This window comes from Setaria viridis, chromosome 7 (assembly GCF_005286985.2).
Source record: "Setaria viridis chromosome 7, Setaria_viridis_v4.0, whole genome shotgun sequence".
Classification (NCBI taxonomy): domain Eukaryota; kingdom Viridiplantae; phylum Streptophyta; class Magnoliopsida; order Poales; family Poaceae; genus Setaria; species Setaria viridis.
The window spans coordinates 9,540,940-9,548,642 of NC_048269.2; positions in this window are offsets into that span (position 1 = coordinate 9,540,940).

A 7,703-nucleotide genomic window follows, 5' to 3' on the forward strand; every position below is an offset into this window, starting at 1 on the left:
CCATTTATCTCGTATTCTTGGAATGTCGATACTGAGATAGATGGACCCCTAGCCAACCATGCTAGTTATTCTTCAATCGTGTCATCACCCATTAGTCATCGCCGCAACCAAGAGGCAAAAGTGTCAATGTGTTGATGTGTAATCATGGCCTCAATCTTCTCTTGGTTTGAGGACTGTACAATAGCCTTGTGCTCCTCCATATATGGAGCCACTTGGGATGATTTTTGAAGGACCGTGAAGTGTGCTTTACGCCATGTACTCTCATTGATGTCCATCCGAACTTTCCTCCCTACTATACCCTTTCCCTTGAGTCTCCCCTCATGGCATGATACAGGGACTCCAATCGAACTCAGGTCATTAATAAAGTCAACACAAAACTCAATGACCTCCTCTGTTCCATATCCCATTGCGATGCTTCCTTCTGGATGGGCACGATTACGAACATATTTCTTCAGAATTGCCATAAACCTCTTGAAAGGGAACATATTGTGTAGAAATACAAAACCAAGAACAAAAATCTCTTCAACAAGGTGGACTAGAAGGTGGGTCATGATATTAAAGAAGGAAGGTGGAAAGACCATCTCAAAGCTGACAAGGCATTGCACCACGTCATTCTACAGCTTTAGTAGGCTGTTTGGATGGATTGTCGTCTAAGAAATCATATTGAGGAATGCACGTAGCTTCACGATTGCATTCTCACATTCTCTAGTAGAATACCTCTCAGTGCAACAAGCAACAATTGTGTCATCAGGACTTGACAGTCATGTGCCTTTAGATTTATGAATTTTCTTCTCTTTAATATTTATTATTTCCTATATATTTGAGGAGTAGCCTGATGGGACCTTGATACTATTCAAGCAGTCAAACATGCTTTCTTTCTTTTCCTTGCTGAGAGTGTAACTGGAAGAATGCAAGTAATGTCCATCATCTCTCTTTTCCGGATGTAGGTCATCTCGTTGTTTCATACGTTTCAGGTCCCGACATGCTTCAATTGTATCCTTTGCCTTTCCATATGTACCTAGGAATCGAAGCATGTTCATGCAAAGATTTTTCGTCAAGTGCATCACATCAATTGCATTACGGACCTCAAGGACTTCCCAATAAGGTAGCTCCTAAAATATAGACTTCTTCCATATGGGTGCATGTCTGTCCTCGTTGTTCGGAACAGGTTGACTATCAGAGCTCTTGCCAAATACTAAACCCATATCCTTTATCATAGAAAATACATGTTTACCACTACGGTCAATGGGTTTAGTACGTTTTTCTTCCTCCCCTTCAAAATGTTTCCCTTTCTTTCTTAACAGGTGCTTAGTAGGAAGAAATTGACGATGGCCTGAATACAGGACCTTCCGATAGTGTTTCAAATACATGCTGCAAGTATCATCTAAACAGTACGTGCAGGTACAATATCCCTTGTTTGTCTATCCTGACAGATTATCAAGCGCGGGCCAATCATTGATGGTTACGAACAGCAATGCTCATAGATTAAAATTCTCATTTTTCTCCTTATCCCACACACGTACACCTTCTTCCTTCCATAACACTAAAAGTTCATCAACCAACGGTCTTAGGTAAGCATCAATATCATTGTTAGGTTGTTTTAGGTCTTGGATAATTACCGGCATCATATTGAACTTCCGTTTCATGCACATCCAGGGTCGAAGGTTGAACATATATAAGGTCATAGGTCAAGTGCTATGACTACTACTGAACTCACCGAATGGATCGAATCCATCCGTACTTAAACCAAACCATATGTTTCTTGCATCCTTTTCATAGTTGGGAAATTCTCTATCACCTGTTCTCCCCTAGGACCCATCAGCGGGGTGTCTGATTATTTCATCTTGCTTACATTCTTTTTTGTGCCAACGCATCAACTTTACATGTGCCTTGTTTCTGGACAAATGCTTCAAGCATGGTACTACAGGAAAATACCACATTACCTTTGCAAGAACATTCTTCTTACTAACCTACCCCTCAACATCATTGGGTCATCTTGCCTGATCTTATAAAGCAGTGCTTCGCATAGAGGATAAGCCTCCAATTTCTCGTATTCCTCACCGTGATTCAGGATACAGTCATTAGGACATGTATGTATCTTTTGTACCTCCAAACCCCCAGAGGGCAAACAACCTTTTCGCTTCGTACATTAAGGACGGCAATTCATTCCCTTCGGGAAGCATCTTCTTTATGATTTTTATTAACTCATCAAAACCCTTGCCAGAAACTCTATTTTTTACCTTCCATTGCAGCATTTCTAGTGTGGTACCCAACTTTTTGTGCCCCTGTTTGCAATTTGGGTACAACAATTTGTTATGATCATCTAACATACGCTCAAACTTTTTTGGCTCCTTCACATTCTCGCAGTCTTCCTTTACATCTCGCAACACCTGACCTAGATCATCGGTAGGATGTCTGCAACCATCTTTTCTTTAGCCTCGCCCATTGCAACATCTGCAAAGGCACCTCCTTAAGTCCAGTCAAGAATGCAGTTATCATCTTTTTCATCATCATCATCTTCCATCGTAACTCCTCTTTCCCAGTGCTTGGTCCAAATGAAATAGTTAGGCATGAATCCCGAACTGTATGTGTGGGCGTGAATAGTCTTTCTGGATGAGTAATCCTTCTTATTTTGGCAAAATTGGCATGGACAACAAATAAAACTAGACGGGGGCTTGTTGGACTCTGCCAAATCGAGAAAACCACTCAAGCCATTAATGTACTCCATGGAGCATTTGTCCGTGTACAACCATTACCGATCCATCTACAAAGTATTACCGAACCAAAGATATTCTGATCATCCATAGAATTATACATGAATATAACAAACATGATACAAATTTCATTGATCTTAAATATTGCTGAAAGTTTAGATAGAAATACACAAATTTAAATTTCAAACCCAAACAACATGATACACAACGGAAAACTCAAATGTTGCTGAAAGTTTAGATAGAAATACACAAATTTAAATTTCAGGCCCAAACAATATGATACACTACTCCAAACCATCCACTAAGTACTATCTAGGAAGACTTTAAGCATCCTTGGGCGGCGAAAATGAAGTTTTTGCTGACCCAGCCTCATCCTGTGGTTTATTTGTGCCTCCTGCGATAGTAGTACTTAGTAGACCTGAAACCCCCGGGACTAGCGGTGGAGCTTAACGACAACCAAAAGGAGGTCCTTGCCTCGCCGCAACAACATCTTCATGACATCTTTCCAAATAGCGAAGCATTGCTCTCTCCCACGTGCTCATTTTCTTCGGCTTATCATGAGGGTCAACTATGGTTTTCCCCTTGCCGCGAGAGAAACGACGATCGCCCCCACCATCGCCACTACCTCCAGCAGCAGTAGCCATCTCTATGTACCACAATTTATTTAGGTCCTATTTGAAAATGACTAAACTATGAACAAATTATATTTTTCTCTACAATTTATTTAGCCTAAACATAACATATAAATGAAAAATTTCTCCACTGTAGCTTATTCTAAAAATGACTAATTACATACCTCTATTTCATCTTATTATCTCTATGTACCACAATTTATCTTGCTCGTATTTGCAAATGACTAAAATACGAACAAATTATATTTTTCACCATAATTTATTTAGCTCATATTTGCAAAAGACTCTAACCTCATATCAATTTCTTTGACTAATACGAAACATAGCATCCAAAAAATTATAGCTTATTCTAAAAGCCACAAATATGAGCTCTAAATAACACATGCATATAAATGAAAATTTTCTCCATTGTACCTTATTCTAAAAATCACAAATTACTCTAGCTCTAAAGCATAAAACTTAGTATACCAATCATGTATCAAAGGAGGATGAAGTTTCTAACCTTTAGAACACTTGAATGAGTGAAATCCCCACGAAATGGTAAAAAATCTGGCAGCACATCCCCTATTTCGCCATGAATGGATGAAGCCCGTGTCGGGGATAGATCCTCAGTACCCGCAACGAAGGAAGAAGGTGGAATCCTACAAGAATTCCTCTGTAATCCTACAAGGACTCATACCATGTAATCCTACTAGGACTCCTTGTAATCGACTAGTAATCCCGCCATTTGGAGTATATAAAGGAGGGCAGGGGTACCTAGAAAGTGTTGGCGCTAGAAATCGGTCAACCGAATCCCAGCGTCCGACACACGACCCGGGAGAATCTGCTTAGCTCCTGTTCGGGTGATTGCCCTGGTGCGGTTCGCGCGGCGTGCCAGCCAATCTGACCTGTTGATTGGCAAGGGAGAATACGTGTCAGGTCCAGAAATCCCGATCGGCTCGATTTCCGATCTCGAGATAGCTTATCAGCGAATCGGCCGATTTGCCGTAATAAAGAAATCGGCTATAACGTAACCGATTACTGTAGCCTTGTAGACAGAAAACTACTAGAGTAATCGATACAACGCTATGATAACAACACTAGGAAAAGATCTAATCGGCAATAGATGAATTTAATAGCAGAATGTAAAGAGAGCCGAAACTACCGATTTCTAGCTGGATAACTGGTGATAAAACTAGAAAGACGGGTAAAACCTATGAATCTAGCAAATATCGATAACTAGTGAATAAATCTAAACGAAACAACAGCGATACGCCCGAAGTTAAAGCTTAGATATTACTCGATAAGCGGAACTTACAGAATCGGCCGGAGATCAAACTGATGCAGCCCTGCCAACCCGCACGAACTCGTGAAAAAAGAGAAAAGTAATGACGAAGTCGCCTGCTTGAAAGTAAGTACGAGGAAAAAGTAGTTGGTTGTATTGATTTGTTGATGATTACAGATTTACAAAGGTAGCTATTTATAGCCCCGTACAGATGACTTCTTAACCGACTAGAATTCTATCCCTAATTCAAACAGAAAACGAATATTTACAAGCACGATTCGTGCTAGGTTGGTTACTCCACGCTTCATGGGCTGATCCCCCCTTATCCTTTTATGCCTTTCCAAGCCCATACAGGCCCAATTAAACCAACCTCCGAATCGGCCGATTCCTTATCGGCAAAAGGCAACCGATTGGGACCCCGACACATTCAATCCGAAGCGAGACAGAAGTCATCGGCCGATCTCGCACTGTAGTACCATTCGACCGATTCCCAACTGTGCTTCTCCGATTCCCTCTTTTCTTGGCGCCGATTTTACTAGTGACGAAATCTGGCGTCAACACATGCCCCCCAGTTTCGGAGTAAAACATAGTCTTTTACTTCGAAATTCTTTATATCCTCCCCTCCGAAACGGCCGCAATGAAAATATCCTTCCGTTTCGCGGTCTTCGAGCTGATGATTGCAATCTTTCCGAAACGGGCGCCCACGACAGCCACTACGCCCAAAAAACTCGAAACGCCGGCGCAGTGAAAATTCCATTTTTACCCTCCTTCAGGCATCCTTTAAATAGTGCTTCACCCCGCACTTCATCTTCAAGCTCACGTCTCTCTCTCCCAGCGCGTGCGTCCTCTTCTTTCTTCAACATTTTTTCCTTGCCGCCGAAGCCTTCTAGCGCCATCGTCCTGTTACTTTTCCCCTTCTCCTCCAATGGCGGCTCCTTCCGGCAGCTCTCCAGCGCGCGACGTTCTAGAAGCAGCACCTCCGGCGGTAGTGGCGACGGCCGTTGCTCCATCCGCAGAAGAAGGAGCTTCATCGGAGATCCCAATGGCGATCCCCATCACGGCCTCATCGTCCGCATCTGCACCGGCGACCACACCGATCACACAGAACTTCATCCCAGAGGTTAATACCGAATCCTTCTTTTATCGGCAATGTATTTACTTTAGATCTGTTTCTTACTTTTTACACCCCCTTTTCCTTTTTTAGGCAGTTAGGCATCGCATTACCATCCATCTTACGGGAAATCCCGGCCTTGTTTGTCTCGGACCTATGGGGAACCCAGATCCAATAGAACTTATCAATTTGGAAACCCACAGGATACCCTTCAAACTGTCCGACATGGACTTAGATCAGTGGTTGGGCACTTTTAGGTCCTGGCCGAATGAAACCCCAGGTTGGAGGGAGTGGTACCAACGGGTGGCCGCGTCGAAGAGCGTCTCATGGGAGGAGCTCAAAATCGGCCAGTGCATCAACCTATCCTTGTCCCAGATGGAGAAAAATGAGCTGTTAGTAATAGCGGCCTCTTATTTTTGGTCTGATGCACTCAATGCTTTCTTATTTGGGCACGGACCTATGACCCCGACACTGGCCGATGTGGTTCTGTTGACCGGCCTTGACATTTCTTCCCCGGACACACCCTTCCACCTTCTAGCCGCTACTTCACATCGGCTGGACACAAGGGGAATCGGCGGGTGGAAGGGATTCATCAGGAGTAATAAGAGAACCGGGTCTATTGAGAATAGGGAGCATACGGCCTTCTTGATGATGTGGTTAGAAAAACATTTCTTCTGCGGAAGAGCCGCTGGCCCGTCAACCAATACCCAGGCTTTAGCTGAAGCATTGTCCAGAGGAAACCATGTCCCTCTTGGGAAACATTTGCTAGGGGCGGCGTACCATATGCTCCATCAAATCGGCATCAGACTATCCAAGGGAGAGCCGATCGGAAATCCAGGCGGACCCTGGTGGTTCATCAACTTGTGGCTGAACCTTTACATGAGCGAGATCACTCAGCAGAGGGTAGACCGTATGATGTTCCCCAACATCGAATCGGCAGAAGACCCCACCGAACGTCGCCGATGCATGTCCTTTGGTGAAGCGGCATCAGCCTTCCCAGGTTGCACGTATTCTGCTACAAAGGTAGCCGAGTACTTTCGATGCTTCTACAACGGCTTTAATGAAGATGCAACCATTTGGTTTCCTTATCAGCGGGACGACCCGGTCTTTGAACTCCCAACCTGCTTTGATTCGACCACTGGCCATTTTGACGAAGAGCTCAACGAAGAGTTAATCAAGCCAGGAATCTTGCCAGCCAACTTCTTCTCGGGGAAAGATGCCCCCACGTATGAGTTATACAACCCTTCCGTTGCAGCACGTCAATTCGGCATGGGTCAGCTGCCGATTCAAATGTATTTTGCTGGCCGAATCAAGTTCAGAGATGAGCTCACATCCGGTCTGGATTACAGTCGGATACGGGACCGGATTCCAGACTCCAGCACCATCGACCTGAACAACTGGTTAGTAGCTCCCTTTGCTGTCCAGCCGTTCAAACTCTGGTGGGCCGATTGGAAGCAATTTCTCTTCTGCAATTCGGCATCGGCGTACTGCAACCTCCTGGATCCAGCCAACATCGACCCGAACGTCGAGGTATTTTCCTTAGCCGATTTTTACTCCTCTTATCGTGATTGAATTCTAATGGTTTTACTTATTTCTTCAGGCCGAGAACCGTACGCCTCCAACACACAGCCGGAGTGGTCGGATAATAGAGCATCATCATCCATACACCACTTATCCTCTCATCGGCTATGATGCTCCGTCCGTAGACGTGATTGCTGGCCGATCGAAACAAGTTCAGAAGAGGATCACCAAGAAGACCAGTCGCCGAGTTCGAGCTCGTACAGAATCGGCGGATCCTCCTATGCTCGTATCGACAGAGACTCCGGCCGCACCACCCTCTCAGGCCGTCCAAGATGCCGATACCCAAGCCGTCGCACAAGCTGGGGCAGCCGCCGCGTCATTGTTATTAGAGGCCGTTCAGGTAAACCTAAGTTTTATTCTTCCCGATTGTTGTTCTGATATTAACCCTTCTTATCTTTAGA